This window comes from Mizuhopecten yessoensis, unplaced genomic scaffold (genome assembly GCF_002113885.1).
Source record: "Mizuhopecten yessoensis strain PY_sf001 unplaced genomic scaffold, ASM211388v2 scaffold3015, whole genome shotgun sequence".
Classification (NCBI taxonomy): Eukaryota; Metazoa; Mollusca; class Bivalvia; order Pectinida; family Pectinidae; genus Mizuhopecten; species Mizuhopecten yessoensis.
Genome location: NW_018404833.1, coordinates 329,721 through 341,359, shown reverse-complemented (window position 1 = coordinate 341,359; position 11,639 = coordinate 329,721). Strand labels below are relative to the sequence as shown.

At 38.9% G+C, this 11,639-nt stretch overlaps 1 protein-coding gene across 2 annotated transcripts in view; it reads right to left on the bottom strand.

Annotated features, from left to right (window-relative positions):
- Positions 1-11,639, bottom strand: part of LOC110446836 (muscarinic acetylcholine receptor M2-like) — a 73,922-nt gene that overhangs the window by 45,887 nt on the left and 16,396 nt on the right. The window contains exon 1 of one of the 2 annotated variants that reach the window (XM_021492159.1): positions 5,432-5,489. The exons of the other annotated variant lie outside the window; for it this stretch is intronic. The gene's annotated coding sequence lies outside the window, so the exon portion shown is untranslated. Of the gene's footprint in view, positions 1-5,431; positions 5,490-11,639 lie in introns of those variants that run through there. 2 annotated transcript variants of the gene reach the window in all.

Genomic DNA, 11,639 nt, shown 5'->3' with positions numbered 1-11,639 from the left:
AAGCTTGCTGTCGATTTTTATCCATAAAATACTGTCCAATTGTACGGATTGTAGAGAAATAAAACCACGCAACCATGGTTTGAATAAACACACTAGACCGCCTCCTTTACACTTGGATCTGAGGACAGGTTGAAAATGCTCAAAACCATTCACCGCGAAATCGTCCGCGTCGTCCAACCAGCATTCCGAAAGGCATACAATATCTGCCTCACTAAATGATTCACAAAATGAGCTATTCTCGATCTTACTTTTCAAACCCCTCTGAACGTTCCAGCTACAAATATGAAGAGTGTGATTGACCTCCGAAGACCCCTACAGCACCGATTTGACGTTAGTCTCCTCAGACCCAGATCCCGTGGGTGTCGGAAGTGACGTACGCTGTGCCTGACCGCCATTTACACGATCACACTGCCCCCTCCTACCGTTTCCGGGAAGGGCCCAAGCAGACGCGACAGCCCGATTGCTACCCTGAGATGTTAACGCCTGAAACCTGTTTGAAGTAGACACGTTCTCAAATGAGCTACTCACGCCTGAGTTACTATGACTGTCATCCTTAGGTGTTGAGGGTTGTCGCTGCCGTTTAGCTGGCCTACCATTATAGTGTGTTGGTCTGTTCTCCGGGACCGTATTACTTTGTACGTCATTCTCCTCTCCAGTGTACAAGACCCCATCGACGTACATTTTATCTCTCACAAACTTGACCTTGTGCCTTAGCTTCCTCAGTCGCTTTGCCACAGGATAAAGTCCCCGGCGGACTTCTTCCACGGCTGCAGGGAACTGCTCGTTCACGCCGTAATGCGTACCATGTAGCATATGTGTACGGGACAGCACCAAACTATGTTGGTTCTGATAAAGGAACCGGGCCACAATAGGACGAGGTTTTCCTCTTTTCCTCTTACCAAATCGATGCACATTACCGAACTCGAGAATATCGTCAATGTCTAGCTCGTTGTGTATGAATGACCTAACCAGGACCTCGGTGTCCTCTGCGACGTTCTCACTGAGACCCGTGAACACAAGATTTGCCTTCATTGAGCGGCATTGTAAGTCGGTAACAATCGCTTTCAGCTCGTCTCTTTCACAACTCGCTTTTGAAACCTCACGTATCACTTCATCGGAGTTTGATCGCTCTGTCTGCTGTTTTAAGACACATATATCATGTTCGTGCTTATCTGTTGTAACCTTCATAGTGTCGAACAACTGTCCAATTGTCTCTGTACTGTGCTCAAGCTCACGCGTTTGACATGACAAGCTTCCAAACTTATCTTCGACTTCACGCACACGCGATGACAAAAGGGTGAGAGCTTGTTGTACCTGATCTATTTTATCTACTTGACTTTCAATATGTTGAAGTCTCTTGTCCATGCGCGTCATCATGTTGATAATGTCCGCGTTACTGATTTCGGACGTTCCCTTACTCATACTTAAAGTGTCACCATAGAGGATCGTACGCGTTTCCTTTAAAACTGCTGAGGTATCCGTACTGCATGTGCCATGTAAGTCCCCATTCATCGTACGCGTACTCATACCTGTTCACATCACAAGGTATGGTGTACACTAGACCGTGACGAATCGCCGGCCGTACCGAGTCGCGTACACGTGAATTTACCTGTCGGTATATATACAATATAGGGAGATAGTCACATATGTTCAGATGTAAAATACGAAGGAAATACGCGACAAAAATCAGTTCTAATGGTACCTGAACCACTTGCGAGCCGAGACCTCTAAACGGAGCAATCCAGTGGTATCTTTGAAGCCGCAAACCACACACGTTGGTCAATTACTTTCCGTGCTCACTAGGTACGTGCACACTCACCGGCGCCATCTTGAATCTTGAGTCTCTCTTTTTGTAGAGGGAAGGAAAACATTTGAGAGAACACTACATTCGGACATGAACTCTACACTCAGACCTGAGAGGGAGGGAACTCATTTGGGAGAACTCTACACTCAGACACGTAGAGGAAGGGAACTCATTTGAGGGAACACTTCACTCAGACATGTAGAGGGAGGCAACTAATTTGGGAGAACTCTACACGCAGACATGTAGAGGGAGGTAACTCATTTGGGAGAACACTACACTCAGATACAATGAATGTAGAGGGAGGGAACTCATTTGGGAGAAATCTACACTCAGACACGTAGAGGAAGGGAACTCATTTGAGGAAACACTTCACTCAGACATGTAGAGGGAGGCAACTAATTTGGGAGAACTCTACACGCAGACATGTAGAGGGAGGTAACTCATTTGGGAGAACACTACACTCAGATACAATGAATGTAGAGGGAGGGAACTCATTTGGGAGAAATCTACACTCAGACACGTAGAGGAAGGGAACTCATTTGAGGAAACACTTCACTCAGACATGTAGAGGGAGGCAACTAATTTGGGAGAACTCTACACGCAGACATGTAGAGGGAGGTAACTCATTTGGGAGAACACTACACTCAAACACGTATAGGGAGGGATGTAAACAATACTTTAAGCAAACAGGGGAATGTCGTATACACCATGAAACATTCGGGTAACATATACTGCACAATTGTCAATAATTTGAGTACCTGTTTCTGTGTTTACTGTTAAGATATATGTGGCATTGAAGCGTTTTATATACGATAATCTACTATGTACATAGCCGATCACGGTTGATCTCGAGTACTTTTAGAAATCCACATAATACATTAGCTTGTATGTGACCAGCTATGTAGAAAATGGTTGAAGGTCGTCCACTGCATTTCAATAGACTTGACTCCGATTATCTCGAAAGAAAATAAATATCAACCTTATATATATCTCCTGTATCTCGCGCATGGTGAAGCACCTCGAAAATGAGAAATATCATTTACATTTTAAACCATTTCAGTCTAGAGGATAGTGAAAACTGCCGTCATTTTCAACGCAATGTTTCTCGAGAATTATTGAATACCATTCACAAACACGCACGTAACTTTCTTTATCTCGAGAACGGACGAAAATCGTCAACATATGTAGTACACTCCTGTATCTCGAAAATAAAATTTCCTACGTATGCAATTCTGTATCTCGAAAATGGTGGAGCATCCTACGTTATCCCAGGTATCTCGACAATGGCGAAATAGATCAGAATTAGACTTTTGATGATGCTCGTGTTCGTCTATGTTACCTTCGGCCCGCCATTTGGTATCACTATCTTATTAGTTTTGCGGCAAACGTTTATAAACGCATGGGTTTTAAATTGAAGGCAGATGTATCGCCAAAGGTGACTGGCGGCCGACGTTTCTCTGCCGTCGATCAAAGATTCTAAATCCGTACCTGTTTTAGCTAGCGGTCACCTCGTCAGCTCACAAAGCAGATCGCCGCTTCAGATCCATTTGACCATACCTTAAGCCCTCTAGGCTACATGGAATTCTGTCTAATTAATCATTTAATTAAGTGTCTGTGTTTTAATAGTTTGTAAGGAATTGTTTGTGAGGAGACCCTCTAATGTTCCAACAGCAATAACACACACTTCTTATAGACAAAACAAACGGTGAACGTTCAATTTACAATCATAAAAGACACGGTTTAGCCGAGAGCTTTTGATATCGATAATCACTAACATGTGAAACGCTTTAACTGTTTTACATGTTTATGCTTGTTCTCGTATTATCTGGACGAGTCCCCAGTTATATAGATTAAACAAGCCTTCTTAAAGATGACAGTCGCACGCGCTATCTGATACGTCCTATTTAAAGACCCCCAATTACAAATGTAAACAACAGCGATATGTTACACAGTATTGTACAAAACCATATCAACTTGGTCAGTTATATAACAATAGGGCCGATAGACTGTCTACTTTAAGAAAACAAATTACTGGCAATATACTGTACATGTAACATGTCAACCTCTATGGGTACCTAATTATATATATAATTGAACGCTGTTCCGTGATAACTATAGTTGTGGAAAGGCATAAAGGCCTTAAATCTAGATTGATAGTAAAATGCTTCGGTAATGCAATTTACCGGGACTACCATGGGCTTTGTGAACGTGATGAGTGAATCAACTTTATCTTAAGTGTTCTTTCGTAACATTTGGTATTGTTATCAAATATGTTTACATGTTGAAAACATCATAAAACTACTTAGTGACATGTCCAGCGCATTTACAATACCACAGAATGTTATGAAATGGTACGTCATTTAAAAGTTCATTTATCAATCAAGATCACTTAGCTTTCAGTTTTCTATTCACAATTTGCTAAAATATATTACTCAGACATTTTACTGCGACATTAGCCTGTAAACCTCTCCACAGACTTGTGAAAGAGAAATGAAGCTCCGACTGAGCTGACCCATGTAGGTATATAAATGACCTTTAAATGAAATGTCATTTCGTAGCATTGAGGTTGGTCGCAAAAGATATTTTTTATTAAGACATCGGCCGAAATGCCTATTATTTACAAGGTTAATGCCGCTATATACCATTAACTACCACTAAAAGTTCAATTCACAATGTATATCCAACTGACATATCTGAATTCTTATGTTTAATTTAGACCTTTAAATACGATTTATCAGGGGATGAAAATTAGGGTGATCATGCCCTAATATTAGGGGCTTCCCAAACCTTTACTTAGTTTTCATACTTTTACAAGATACATGTATATTTGACAGGAACTAACAAGAACACCTTCCATACAAAATGCATGACCTATAATAACTATATTGACACGTGCTTTCGTATCATTACTGTTGATATCACCTATTCGTAATAGAAATATTGTTTAAGATAAACACATTTTTATAAGTTAACAATAGAGGGTCCAATGAGGACAATTACTAAAAAGTATACACAACTCCAGATTTAGAATTGTAACGAATTACTTGCCATGTGTTGCACAAACTTGATGGTATCCTTTATAATAAGCAAACCGATTTATTCTTAATTGTAAATAAATAATTTTATAATAAAAATATCAACATACAGTGTTCTTCCAACTTCTTTTTATGAGCAAATTCACATATTACGACTTTTAAGCCATTTGTTGCCTGACTGGTAAGTACTGAGAGGTGGTGAAATTAACATGCTCAATATTTTGGGTAATGCTGTCTAACAACGCGTAATTACATGTATTCGGTTTAAGTCTATTTCACAAAGTCTCAGAGTAATCTTATTTCACAAAGCGTAATCTTCAATTAATAAATTCAGCGCGTTCGCTAAAAACGACGTTTCTTATCTTACATTATAGACATAGAGGCACTACGATATATTGGGACAGATCATAAAGTCAGGACTAGCTTGTCTCGCTGACCAGGTACATGTAGGAAAATGCCGAGGGGAAAAACTGCCATGCGAATTATTTTCGTTACTAAACAAAATTCCATTCTTCTATACATGTAGAAAGAAACGAAGACATCAATAGAACTAGTATGAATGTTACTATCGGTAAAATCAATGAAATCTTACCTTGAAAAAACCTGTGCAAGTATGAATTTCTGAGCACAGTAAATAATCCTGATGCTCTATGTATGCTAAGGAGATGCCCTGACCGCGAACAAACGTCTGTAAGATGTATATATCCTGGCGTGTGTGCCGAGGCCGGCCACTCAGCCTCAGTACCATAGGTATATCAGCGTAACACTACGGCTAGCAGTCGGGGAGTCACAGATACACTTTAATTATTGTAGTTTTGATGTACAAATTGATTCACACTAATCCGGGTTAGATTATCCTAAAATTTGTCTACTATGAACACCTGCGCCGGTCTCCAATGCTACGCGGTTTTATATTACTTAATTAGTCGATAGCCATTGTGACGTACATGTAGATGTATAGTGCACTTGTCCTCTGTCACCGGTAGCTGAACCTTGTCCGTTACTGGCCACGTTCATGTAGCAGGCATAGATAAATATCATAATTTGTAATTGAATACTGTATTAATTTAAGGTATTATTGATAAAAAAAAATATCCGTTGTCGATTAACGTTCCTTCTATGGACACCCGATACACCACCAGTATACATGTGTATGTAATAACCACTGGTCTGGTTATTGCTTATACAATATGTCCTATTAACAGTTATGGTCATCTAAGGATGAGCTAGGTGTTGATGATGGAGGAAAACCGGAGAACTCGGAGAAAAACCAACGACCTGCGGATAATACTTGACGGGCCTCGAACCCGTGACCTAGTCGGGGAGGGCTAGTGATCGTAGACGATCGCACGCCTTAACCAATCAGCCTCCGCGCGCGTCCTCCTATTTTAATACTGTTCAAAAGTATGACCTCAAAATATTTCTCTCCGAAAACATCTAAAACGCCTCCACAGAAAAACATTCAGATTTCTTTTTTTAATTTCGGATAGTAAAAGTAACTGCTATAGGTTTATTGTTCCTGAATGTTCAACGTCCTCCGGATTAGCAAGGGCCGGATTAACGCAAATACATATGAATTAAATTTGTAGTAGAAAATTTATGAAACTGATACTACATTAATTAATTTGATTAATCTACATGTAGATTTCTGTAATGCCTACCTTCAATCCGTGATATTCCTGTAGTACTGTAGACCACCAGGTTGTGTAGCATTAAAAAACACTAGATATTCACACGAAACTTGATCCGGCTTATCCAATAGTTTTTCCTCGCTATTTAATGTCTTACTTATGATCTTGGCGTGCAAAACGGATATAAAATAACGACGAAGATTATAAGTAAAAACCCAACAACAAACAAACATAAGACCGTTCCATCAACATCCAGTTATCTTCTTACACTAATGAAATTCCAGCATACTTGCCACCTTTGACCTTGAAGGTCGATGTCAGTTCCAGACGCGGAGTGGCTGACATCTGCCCCTAATTTCTGCCTGTATTAATTGCGTTTCTACAAACAGTCTATGTCTTGTAACAGAAATGATGGTATCCCCGTCTATTTTTGTCCAATTCATTGCCTGTATAAGCCTTACTGAAAGGTTTGGTATTTTTGGTTCCACGTGCGGCCATAGTAAAAAGTCAGGACGTCTATCCAGGCCTGGTTCCGACATAGGGATATGATTTCAAACTAAGTCTTTCCATATTCATATGTACATGCAAATATTTTATTTGTAAAAGGGGGCAGGAGCAAACACTTGATCACTAATATCAGGTCGTGGTAGCAAATAACAAACTGATCTTTGTGTTAGCTTTGTTGATAAAACAAAATTTTACACATTGCATATATCGTGACCAAAGTGTCACATATGTAAGTTCATTTTATTTATCTATTTATTATGGAAGTATGGCACTATATAAAACACGACTTAAAAACAGATTTGTACATTCCTTTTTGTATGTTGCTATGACGGATATTTATCAAAGACAAGTATCGACCTAACAATTATATAAGAACTTTATTTTTCATTTCACATTAATCCCTGTTTTTGGGCTTTTGATGGAAGCTAGGAGAAAATCCACTTTGTTTACCCAATACTTTTTCACGTATGATCCCCGGGGGAGTAAAATGTCGGCCGTCTTAGTGAAATGCGGTATCCACTGAGCCACCCGTCCGACAAATATAACAAAAACTTTCTTCTAACATGAAGTTGTGCCAATGGTTCTGGAATTCGGATTTACTTAAATACAAAAAAAACCTTATAAATTACCATACAGTACATCATTAGAACTCCGAAAACACAACGCAGGAAGTACGGATTGAACACTACAATATAGAAGTCGAAACCAGATGCAATCAAATCGGAGAAAGTGAAAAACAAATATCAGGGTGTTATCCTAAAGAATTGATGTGGGTTTTTCAATTGAACGCAAACCGTTTCGTTACATTTTATATTTATAGACTGGTAATGCTCCAGTAAACACGTCTGCGTTAGAATATCAATCAGTATCACCGAGATGTTTGTAAACAAAAACAAACGTCTCTGAGATACAGACATCGGATAGGCATCAACAAACCGAAAGAGTAAGTTTGTTTTTCTGAATGGTCCTAATATAGAAAGTGTTGACTTGTAAACAAGATAGATGAGACCAAAAGCAGACACATTACACGATTACTACACAAGATTGACACCCATTGATTCGCGACGATGCTTTCTTTCCGATTTAGAAATAGATAAGAACCTGTCTTTATATATGGCAGTAATGTCGTTTTATCACTTCCTGGAAGTGTACCATAATGGCGGTGTTGACAGACTACATACAGTTAAGGGGGAAATGTTGTTTTAGGCAGAACAAAACTATTCCTCGAGTTAGAAATATACAAATGTAACACGGACAGTGATTTAGAATACTACAGCACTAGCAGGTTCAAACTGTATTTACATAAAAAAAAATCACATAATCATGATAATCGGACGGTGGTTTACAATGTAGAATACTAAAGCGCTACAAGGTTAAACCTTTATATTAACGCGAACATTGTAATAGACGTTATTCACGAAAGGATTATACCATTCCACTCATTAATCTAATATATCACTGAAGTTTTTGTACTTTGAAAAAGTTTGATATTGTTATCTGCACCCGTGTAAATGTGAAAAGCTGTACAAAAAAAGGGTTTTTAACTTGATTTTTTTCTCTCTAAATATATTTATATTTTACTTTTAAACTGCCCATTGATGACTGATAGACGTTGATTTAAAGTGGCCGTTCTGACAAGTTGAAGTGTTACTTGAATGAAAATAAATTAAACGCTTGTTCTGTGGTTGATTGTGATTAAAAACCTATTTTTCCCTCAGAAATCTGAAAAATGTCCGGCCTGGCTAAAAAAAATCAACTTTGAATGCCATTTCTTGTTAAACAACACTCTTGTTTAACGCAAAACGGTGACAGAACAGCCTAATAGAAACACACTGATTACGTAACGGATCTCGGAGCAAAAAGAGACGTGTTCCTTCTCTTTATTAAGAAAATTAAGTTACAAACGGAATTAAATTATGGCGCCACATACAATCACATACTACTAAATACATCGGGGTTATATATAGAATTGTTAAAAGACAACGTTTTCATTATTGAAAGCACGTGTTTTTCTAGTGCAGGGAGTGAACGCGTTTTTTAGTGCAGGTCGCTACAACACATTCCTCAATCGGTGTACATTTCACGTTCATCTCCAGTGCATTTTGATTTACAATTGTTTTAAAATAACATATTATAATTCTTTACTCGATATTTTATAACGTAATAAAATTGTCCCAGAAAACGGAAACAGTTCTGTCAAATATCTTGAATTAAAAATAGAATCGGATGTGTACTCACTATGAACTTGTTTCCGGATATATTGTAGCTACGAGCTACAATTGTAGGTTCCTGTGGGTTTCATTGTTTACATATATTCATACATATAAATTTATAAGAAAACACTTAAAATTTCATTGTTTAATTGTGATGTAGTAAGCACATGAACAATAACTTGAGTTCATAAATGATGGCTGCCAGTCAAATCGTTAAGATTGTTCGCACGTTAATGGTGAGAAGGGCAACATACCAGAAATATCCCGGAAATACCTGTAGATCTGCATCTCGTGTGCGCTTTCATCGCCAATAAACGTCTACATTGATTGATCGCGTTTGGTTGTGTGAGCTGTGTATATCAAAGGTTGTTCCTCCTCGTGTACGATCTACAACTACACGTCCCTATATCTCCCCTAAATCGTGTTAGATCCCCGATATGTGCAGTATGACGCACTAATTGACCTCCCGATGACCTCAAATCATACCCTGTTTACTTCCCAAAAAGCAAATGAAAGTATCTTGATAGATATCAACGTGTTTGAACCGGCATTAAACGTGATTTAAGTCGACCGTAAATCGAAGCTGCCGATAAATAATATGAACTACAGAATCATTGTATTTTGAGATTTGAAGGGGGAGTTCTGCAAACACCAAGCGTTAGATTTAGAAGTACACGCGCTGGTGCTCGTAGTCAGTCATTCATACGAGAACGCATGTCAGACGTGTTCCAGCGTGATAAGCTGTAGTAGTGGAACAGCAGTCTCCGGGGAGGAATCTCATTCATGGCCGCGAGACTTGGCCTTCAGTAGCGGATGATGTATTATTGATGCTCTAATGATGAATCCATATCATAAGTCCAGAAAGATACGTGTTCTGCTCGAGAGGGAATGGTCTATACTTACAATGCATAACACTCAACTCCTGTTGGAGAGAAGACAGGCCCCAAGTTTAAGAAATGCATATGTGTTTGTATCAGGGAAGTTCATGTTCCACTTTCCAGGTTGTTCATTAATAAAACACAAGGGCGCCGTCAGTTTCTTGGAAACCACGGTAGTATTGATGAAACTGGGTCTCACACTAAAAACTAAAATCGTTCATCTAACGAGTTTATACCACAATAAAAAAAATATTGACCAAGGAACAATTTCAGAAAACAATATAAATAAAAAATTCAAAACACATTCCACCAATCAATGTCTACCTGCAGGCCCTTCCTAATGCTGGAATGATGGTATGGATTGACTGACTCACGTCCCGCACGTATGCACCGTATGTTTTACGGGGTATATATCGTGTTAGAAGACAGATGGGCTATTGTTTTACTGAAGAATGGGTAACTACAGTTCATTTTACCGATATTGCTGAATTGTTTATCTCGTTCACGACACTGCTGTCGCAATTGGGTTTTTCCGTCAACATTTACAACTGTCGTGCATGTCACTGCTGTTGCAACTGTTGTTATGCGACTAACACAATATTGTTAAGCTGAACATTGGAACAGACGACCAAGTGTATTGCTGTCGCGACATTGTTTGGCTGAACATTGAACCTACGACCAAGTGTATTGCTGTCGCGACATTGTTTGGCTGAATATTGAATCGACGACCAATTGTATTGCTGTCGTGACATTGTTTGGCTGAACATTGAACCGACGGCCAAGCGTATTGCTATCGCGACATTGTTTGGCTGAACATTGGAACCGACGACCAAGTGTATTGCTGTCGCAATATTGTTTGGCTGAACATTGGAACCGACGACCAAGTGCATTGCTGTAGCAACATTGTTTCGCTGAACATTTGGAATAGACTGTCTCAACATCGAGTCGGTAAACGCTGACGACTGGCAGGCATAGCACTGCAATCGCCACATTGCAATACTCAACGACAAATGGCGTTTGTTGTATTGCTGGGACAACATTATTTTGTTAAATATTGACGATTTGCGAGTTCATAGTACAGAGTACTGCTGTCACAAAATCGATCAAAAACATAAACAATTCACGTCCTGTTTTTAAACTGATTTCGATGATTGGTTTCATGCTGGCATGCTGGTAGCGAAAATGATTGACTTAAACTAATACCCCTTGTTTCCCACAGTTGTTGTGTATTTTATTTTTCATTCATACGTGTACTTCAGTAGTTGTTTGCAATTAAATTAACTCCATTAAAGACATGTGCATATCCTATACGGTCAGCGAAAGCAGAAAATTAACATTTTTCAACAACAACAAAAACGTGAAAAGAAATATTATAATTCCTGTACTTTTCCTTTTTTTTAACTTTTTTTTTATTCAATTTTTCTTTTTTTATAAACAACACATTTACACACAAAGCAACAAGCATACATTACGTTGATTACAATTCCCTTCACAACGGACACCTCTTTACAAGAGACCAATTATATACTGTACACACATACATATACACACTCACGGGGGGGGGGGGGGGG